Here is an 8,225-nt window from a genome sequence, read left to right on the forward strand (position 1 = left end):
TGAAATTATTGATATGGTTATTCATTGCGGACTTAGAACCGAGTTCTCTCTGTTAGGAAGGATTTTTGCTCGTAAAACACAGGTTTTCACCATGTGGTGTCCAATACCACACAAAGAACGGACGTGACTCTGCTAAATACTTTACTTAGAGAAAGAAAATGGAGAGCCTGCGATTGAATTATGACTTTAAAGCTCGCTGAAGTCGATGAGAAGAAGAAATACCAAACTGAACTGAATATTATAAATAGACACACGTGGGGCCATTATTCATGGAAGTCACCAAATCTACTCCACTAATATATTTCATTACCGTTAAGAATTTCGCTCAGTTAGCGCTCTGATAAACTAACAGCAGTCGATAATTAGGGCAAGACGTGCAACAGGCAATCTGCCAATTGACAGCGCCATGCGATCACATCTACAGATACCGTGGAAGAACAATTCATGAATACAAGATCTTGAGTTACACACAATTCTACTGGAATCCACACATTACTATTACTGGACATCCAAGTGCTCATACTTTGAAATCTGGTTACAGCCAGCACACATAACACGACCCGCCTTATCATAAGACCATGCTGCAGATGGCAACCATACTCACACGTCTCGTACCTTGAGGACGGGTCTTCGCTATTATTTATTTGTTAATTTATTTAATTTTTACAAGGCGACGGTATGGCGCCGCTCTACTAGCCAATCGAGTAAAACAGTAAAACCGGAATAGCTCACAAATCGCGGCATGCTGTCCTACTGGACAGTCAGTAAGACCAGGAAAGCACAGGATTCACTACATTTCATTTTACTGTACATCTCTGGAACTCAGACTGCGAGGAAAGGAGAGTAAATCGGAATGTTGGTGTGGCTGCTTCTGAGGGAAACAAACTTCTTTGATCTACTCCGAACATTCGAAAATACGCACTCATGCTTCCATGTGGTCGTTGTTATGGTCTTCAGTCCTGAGACTGCTTTGATGCAGCTCTCCATGCTACTCTATCCTGTGGAAGCTTCTTCGTCTCCCAATACGTACTGCAGCCTACATCCTTCTGACTCTGCTTAGTCTATTCATCTCTTGGTCTCCCTCTACGATTTTTACCCTACACGCTGCCCTCCAGTACTAAATTGGTGATCCCTTGATGCCTCAGAACATGTCCTACCAACCGATCTAGTCAGGTTGTGCCACAAACTCCTCTTCTCCCCGATCCTATTCAATACCGCCTCAGTTGTTATGTGATCTACCCATCTAATCTTCAGCATTCTTCTGTAGCACCACATTTCGAAAACTTCTATTCTCTTCTTGTCCAAACCATTTATCGTCCATGTTTCACTTCCATACATGGCTACACTCCATACAAATCCTTTCAGAAACAGCCGGCCGGAGTGGCAGAGCGGTTCTAGACGCTTCAGTCTGGAACCGCGCGACAGCTACGGTCGCAGGTTCGAATTCTGCCTCTGGCATGGATGTGTGTGATGTCCTTATGTTAGTTAGGTTCAAGTAGTTCTAAGTTCTAGGGGACTGATGACCTCAGAAGTTAAGTCCCATAGTGCTCAGAGCCATTTGAACCTTTCAGAAGCGACTTCCTGACACTTAAATCTATACTCGATGTTAACAAATTTCTCTTCTTCAGTAACGCTTTCCTTGCCATTGCCAGTCTACATTTTATATCCTCTCTACTTCGACCATCGTCAGTTATTTTGCTCTCCAAATAACAAAACTCCTTTACTAATTTAAGTGTCTCATTTCCTAATCTGATTCCCTCAGCATCACCCGACTTAATTCGACTACATTCCATTATCCTCGTTTGGCTTTTGTTGATGTTCATCTTATATCCTCCTTTCAAGACACTGTCCATTCCGTTCAACTGCTCTTCCAAGTCCTTTGCTGTCTCTGACAGAATTACAATGTCATCGGCGAACCTCAAAGTTTTTATTTCTTCTCCGTGGATTTTAATACCTACTCCGAATTTTTCTTTTGTTTCCTTTACTGCTTGCTCAATATACAGATTGAATAACATCGTGGAGAGGCTACAAACCTGTCTCCCTCCCTTCCCAACCACTGCCATATGGTTTCTGTACAAATTGTAAATGGCCTTTCGCTCCCTGTATTTTACACCTACCACCTTCAGATTTTCAAAAAATGCTTCCATATCTCGCAAATAAACCAGGTCATGGTAATGGAAAGGGAAGAGGCTGCTGTTTTCAAGTGAAAAATAAAACAAAAAATCCCATTGTGTACAAAATTGTTAAGGCTTTCCCATTGTGTTCTTCTCCAAGACATAGGAATGTGTTCAATATGTGATACTGAGTGCAACAAAACTGTGCCATTAACAAGTTAAGAAATCATAATGTGATGACAGAGATGCGAAAGACGTACCACTTTCAAGATTTAGTTGCAGATGAAGATTAAATTTCGTGTGTTGTTATTCTCTCACACATTTCAGAGATGGCGTGCAGTAGTTCCTATCCCGTCTGCTATCCCATGACTGTGGCTGCCCGCCTATTTTCATGACAGTTCCGTACAGAACGTACAGACGCAACCGATGATACTAGACCTGGACCGGCCCCAGCTCGCGATCGGCCCGCGTGTCGGGCATCAGATAAGCGTGCCCAGCACTCGGGCAGGCCGGAGGCGGCCGTGGCGGTCCCTTTGAAGTCTTCCGAGAACACATGCCGACGCGCTATTTTCGACAACCAGTGATCCTCGCTGCTACCGGGAACTACCTGCCGTTGAACTCTGGCCCGTGGACAGGAGTCTCCTGTTACTATCAACATGTCGCTAAACACTGCTCCAGCGACGGCTACTGTATGGGCGACTATCCGGAAACACTACACCCTCGACTGCATCCATACTCTGTAAACCACAGTGAAATGCGTGACATACTTCCCATTCTACCACATGGTAGGACGGCTTCTAATTTCATCAGCGAATAGGGCGCGGAAAATTGACTGTTTAAATATCTGTGTACGAGCTGCTGTTAATCTGCTGGTAATCTTATCCTCGTAGGGGTGCCAAAGAAACTGGTATATGTATGCGTATTCAAATCCAAAAAATACGTAAACGGGCAGAATATGGCGCTGCGGTCGGCAATACCTGTACAAGATAACAAGTGTCTGGCGCAGTTGTTAGATCGGTTACTGCTGCTACAATTGCAGGTTATCAAGTTTTAAGTAAGTTTGAACGTGATACTATAGTAGGCGAGCGAGCGATGGGACGCAGCATCTCCTGGTCAGCGATGAAGTGGGAATTTTCCCGCACGACCATTTCACGAGTGTACCGTGAATATCAGGAATACGGTAAAACATCATATATCCTACATCGCAGCCGGCCGGGGTGGCCGAGTGGTTCTATGCGCTTCAGTCTGGAACTGCGCGACCGCTACGGTCGCAGGTTCTAATCCTGCCTCGGGCATGGATGTGTGTGATGTCCTTAGGTTAGTTAGGTTTAAGTTGTTCTACGTTCTAGGGGACTGATGACCTCAGATGTTGAGACCCGTAGTGCTCAGAGCGATTTGAACCGTTTCCTAGATCGCTGCGGCCGGAAAAGAATCCTGCAAGAACGGGGCTAACGACGACTGCAGAAAATCGGTCAACGTGACAGAAGTGCAACTCTACCGCAGATTACTCCAGGTTTCAATGTTGTGCTATCCACAAGAGCCAGTGGGCGCACCATTCAACGAAACATTATCGATATGGGCTTTCGGAGCCAAGGGCCCACTCGTGTACCCTTGATGACTGCACTACACAAAGCTTTACGTCTCGCCTGAGTCCGTCATCACCGACAGTCTCGTCTCAGACTCTATTGAGCGGATGGTCGTGTACGGGTATGGAGACAACCTCATGAATCCATGGACCCTGCATGTCAACAGGGGACTGTTAAAGCTGGTGAAGGCTCTGTAAAGATTGGGGCGTGTGCAGCTGGGGTGATATAGGACCCCTGATCCGTATAGATACGACTCTGATGGGTGACGCGTAACTAAGCATCCTGTCAGACCAACTCCATCCATTCATGTCTTTTGTGCATTCCGACGGACTTCGGCGATTTCAGCAGGACAATGCGACACCCGACACGTCCAGAACTGCTACGGAGTGGCTCCTGGAACACAGTTCTAAGTTTAAACACTCCGACTGGCCACCATACTTCCCAGATATGAACATTACTGTGCGTGTAAGGATGCCTTGCAACGTGCTGTTTAGGAGCGATCTGCACACCCTCGTAATCTTACGGATTTATGGACAGCCCTGCAGGATTCATGGTGTCAATTCCCTCCATCACTACTTCATGCATTAGCAGAGTCCATGCCACGTCGTGTTGCGGAACTTCTGCGTGGTCGCAGACGCCCTACACGATATTAGACTGGTACCAGTTGTTTTGGTTCTTCAGTGCATAATCGCATGAGGATTAGTCGGAAAGCAATGTCCCATCGGTCGCAAAGTGGAAACCACCGTCAAAATCAAAAATGCTATATTTGAAACATTTTGTTACACCTCCCAGCTACTTCTCTGCATAGTCGCTTCTCCGACTTAGACGTTTTTCGTAGCATCGTACCATCTTTCCAACACCTTCATCACAGAAAGTAGCTCGCTATGCTCTCCGCCCCTTCTCTGCGATAGTCTAAAGCTGCCTGTGTGTACCAATGTATTTTCTTCATAACCAGCGGTTCATGTGAACAGAGGGGAACATCAGAGAGAGACAGGTCCGGGTCGTATGATGGGTGATCGAACGCTTTCCATCGATAACGCTGCAGTGTGAAGTCGAGAATTGTCATGAAGAAGGAAATGCTTGACAAGCACGTTAAGTGGGGTTGCACGAAATCAGGCGAAACCTCGCAGACTATACTTGGCGGAAGACGCTAATCTCCACAGACATCTTTATGTGCTCTCTGTGTGCTCAAATCTGAAACGAGAGACACGACGCGATCTATAAGCATACCAAAGACTTCGCCCCAGGCATCAGTGCTAAAAGCTTGAACGGATTTTCGGAGTCGTTTGCATTTACCAACCTGACCTTACTTTCAGAATAGGCCTCGTAGATTCCTCACTTAATAATGCTTTTGAGAACATTGTGAGTAGCATTTCGCGTTGTAGTTGGCACCTGTCTTCTAGCGTCTATCCAGGTCATGTTCTTTTTAGCATTTTCACGGCGCTCGCCCATAGCTCAGTCAAAACTGTCGCTAGAGGGGAGGGCTGTGTTAATGTGGATATCTGCACATCCACAGTAATAACAACACAGCGTAAAAAGTCCACGTTGTCATCGTCGTCGACTTTGTTGTTTGTTTGCGTGTGTGTGTGTGTGTTCAGTTCCCTCTAGTACCACGAGAGTTAGTCCGTGGCGCCTTAACACATCTCCTACCATCCTGTTCCTTCTTCTTGTCAGCGTTTTCCATATTTTGCACGGTACATCGTTATTCCCCATCTTATCAGTCTACCTAATTTTCAACATCCCTTTGTACCACCATATATCAAACACTTCGATTCTCTGCTTTTACAATTCTCCCACCGTCCACGATTGACTTTCATAAATGTTGTTCTCCAGACACACATTTCAAAAAAAAGTTTTCTCAAACTGCAGTCTGTGTTTAATTCTAGAAGACTTCTTTTGGCAAGGAAGGCCATCTTTTCTTTGCTACTCGGCTTTTTATGTCCTTGCATCGTCCTGTGTTATTTTGCTTCCGAGATAGTATAATTCCTTAACTTCGTCTACTTTGTGATCATAGATATTGATCGTAACTTTCTCACTAATCTCGTTTCTGCTAACCCTCATTACTTTCGGCTTTCTTCTATTTACTCTCAGCCATATTATGTGTTCAATAGACCGGTCGCTCCATGAAGTGTGTCCTGTAATTATTCCTTAATCACACTGAGGATAGCAAATGTCCTCGCCGTATCTTATCACTGATATTATTTCACCGTGGAGCTTAATCCCAGTCTTGAATCTTTTATTTCCGTCGTTGCTTCCTCGATGTACAGACTGAACAGTGAGGGAAAAGAAATGCAGCCCCATCTCTACCCATTTTAATGCGAGCAGTTCGTTCTTGGCTCTGTATTCTTATTGATCCTTGTTGGTTTTTATGCGTATTATGTATTGGCCACCTTTCTCTATAGGTTATGTATACTTTTTTAAGGATTTCGAACGTCTTGCACCATTTTACACTGTCGAACGATTTTTATGAGTTGACAAGTCGTATGAAGGGGTCTTGACGCTTCCTTAGTCTTCCTTCCATTATTAAGTGCTGCGTAAACTGCACTCTTGTGCGTTTCCTTTTTTAAAGTTAAATTAATCCTCACCTAAGGGATCCTCACTTTTCCTTTCCCGTCCTTTTCGTTACGAATGCTCACCGTTATATCTGTAGATATCGGAAGAAAATGTGGTTGACAGTAAATATAGTGTCCTGGAGAGGAAAATTCTGCAAGGCAACATGTTTTTCTTCTAGTCCTCCCGCGCAGTTTGCACCTACATCCCATTTCCGCCCTACCTGCGACAGTGTTAACTGTGAGTCATTCCTATCTGGCTTGTATTTGCAGCTGTTACTTAAACAGTTACGGAAAGCTCTCTCAAAGCTGTCCGAGGACACTTCATAGTTTGAAGCCTTCGCTCCATGTTATGCTACATGTTTTTATTTCACAAACGGCAGAATTAATTTCCAGTACAAAATTAGTGAATTTATCGATCTTTGTCTTAAATATATTTTCATCGACCTTTCCCTTAAGTATACTTACAAGCACAAAATTCAGCGCTCATTGTAGTAGAACACCTAATACATTTGATAAACGATCTGCATCACAAACATTTGACCGCATGCAGCACGTGGCGAAGCCTACAACGACATCATCTGCTTTCTTAATGTTGAAGAAATCTTCCACAGAAAAATTCGCACAATTTATTTCGCTAATTACGACAGAAACTTTAATATGGAACGTATCAAGAATATGACAGGCAATACAGGATTAAAATGTGGTCACAATAGGTCTCTACGTTTTTAATCAGTGGCATGTAATTTACGAGGTCTAACTTTGGTAGACGAAAAATCAGGCCAAGTGCAAGTATAAAGTCAGGACTCCGTCACACCGAACAGATTTAAGCGCTTTTTAAAATTTTAATATCTGTGGACATGGATATGGATGCGGCGTGGTGTGGATGCGGTGCAAATGCGGATATCGTTTCTCTTAGCCGCGGAAACCTCTGTCTGTCACCCGTCGTGCTACCCCTCTTAGTAATCGTTCCATGTTCACTTTTAGTCCACTTTGGTATGGGTCCCACACACGTGAACGGTATTCTGAGTTGGGTCGCACGAGTGTATTGTAACCAGGCTCTGTTGTAAGTAAACTTCGTTTTCCAAGTTTTCTACCAATGAAGTGAAGTCTGCTACCTGTTTTACCTACGCAGAACCTATGTGATCATTCATTTCCTATGCCTACAAATCGCTTACTACCAGGTATTTATATGAGTCGACCGGTTCCATTATTTGTGACTCAGTGATACTGCAGTCAAGACTTATGGATTGATTACACAGGGTACTGGGAGGAGGACTGAATTTGTATTCAGTGTGCTGAAATGCAATATCAGAAGGGAGACAACAAAGATATCATGAGGAAGACCATAACGCACTGAGTGCTTCATAAAAAGTTGTCGATCTCTCAGGACTCGATTATCGTCGTTATCACCATAAACCATTAACGCACTTGGACCTAATTAGATAGTAGCCGCCCCGCCAACATGATGTAAGTTTACCATGGCTTCCTAAAACACATCAGGCGAATGCCAGGATCTTTTCGCCAATAATGCCAGTGCCAGCTTCCTTCACTACGAGTGCCCAATGCCGCTGGTGTCCGTCTGTAAGGATCCTGCAGTCGTTAATGCATAACTGTCCTTCTCTTCATCTTCTTCTTCCTTGTCAGCTTTTCGCGAAAACTGTTTCTGTTGTGGTTGGCAAGAGAACCAACACCGTTTTACTAAAGGAGGCCGAAATGCACGCGTTTTAGCTCACGCAGGCTGGCGTGAGGTCTGGAACATGACAAGGAAATTAGAATTTAGAAAAACGGACGTAGCTGGTGGAATACTTAACTTTAATCCATTAGTGATGAGCGTCGGTCTTGACGGTACATGATTCACAATATCAATAGTAACTGATAATGGAGCCTTGCTAGGTCGTAGCAAATGACGTAGCTGAAGGCTATGCTAAACTATCGTCTCGGCAAATGAGAACGTAAGTAGGCAGTGAACCATC

The sequence above is a fragment of the Schistocerca piceifrons genome, chromosome 3 (genome assembly GCF_021461385.2).
Source record: "Schistocerca piceifrons isolate TAMUIC-IGC-003096 chromosome 3, iqSchPice1.1, whole genome shotgun sequence".
Lineage (NCBI taxonomy): Eukaryota > Metazoa > Arthropoda > Insecta > Orthoptera > Acrididae > Schistocerca > Schistocerca piceifrons.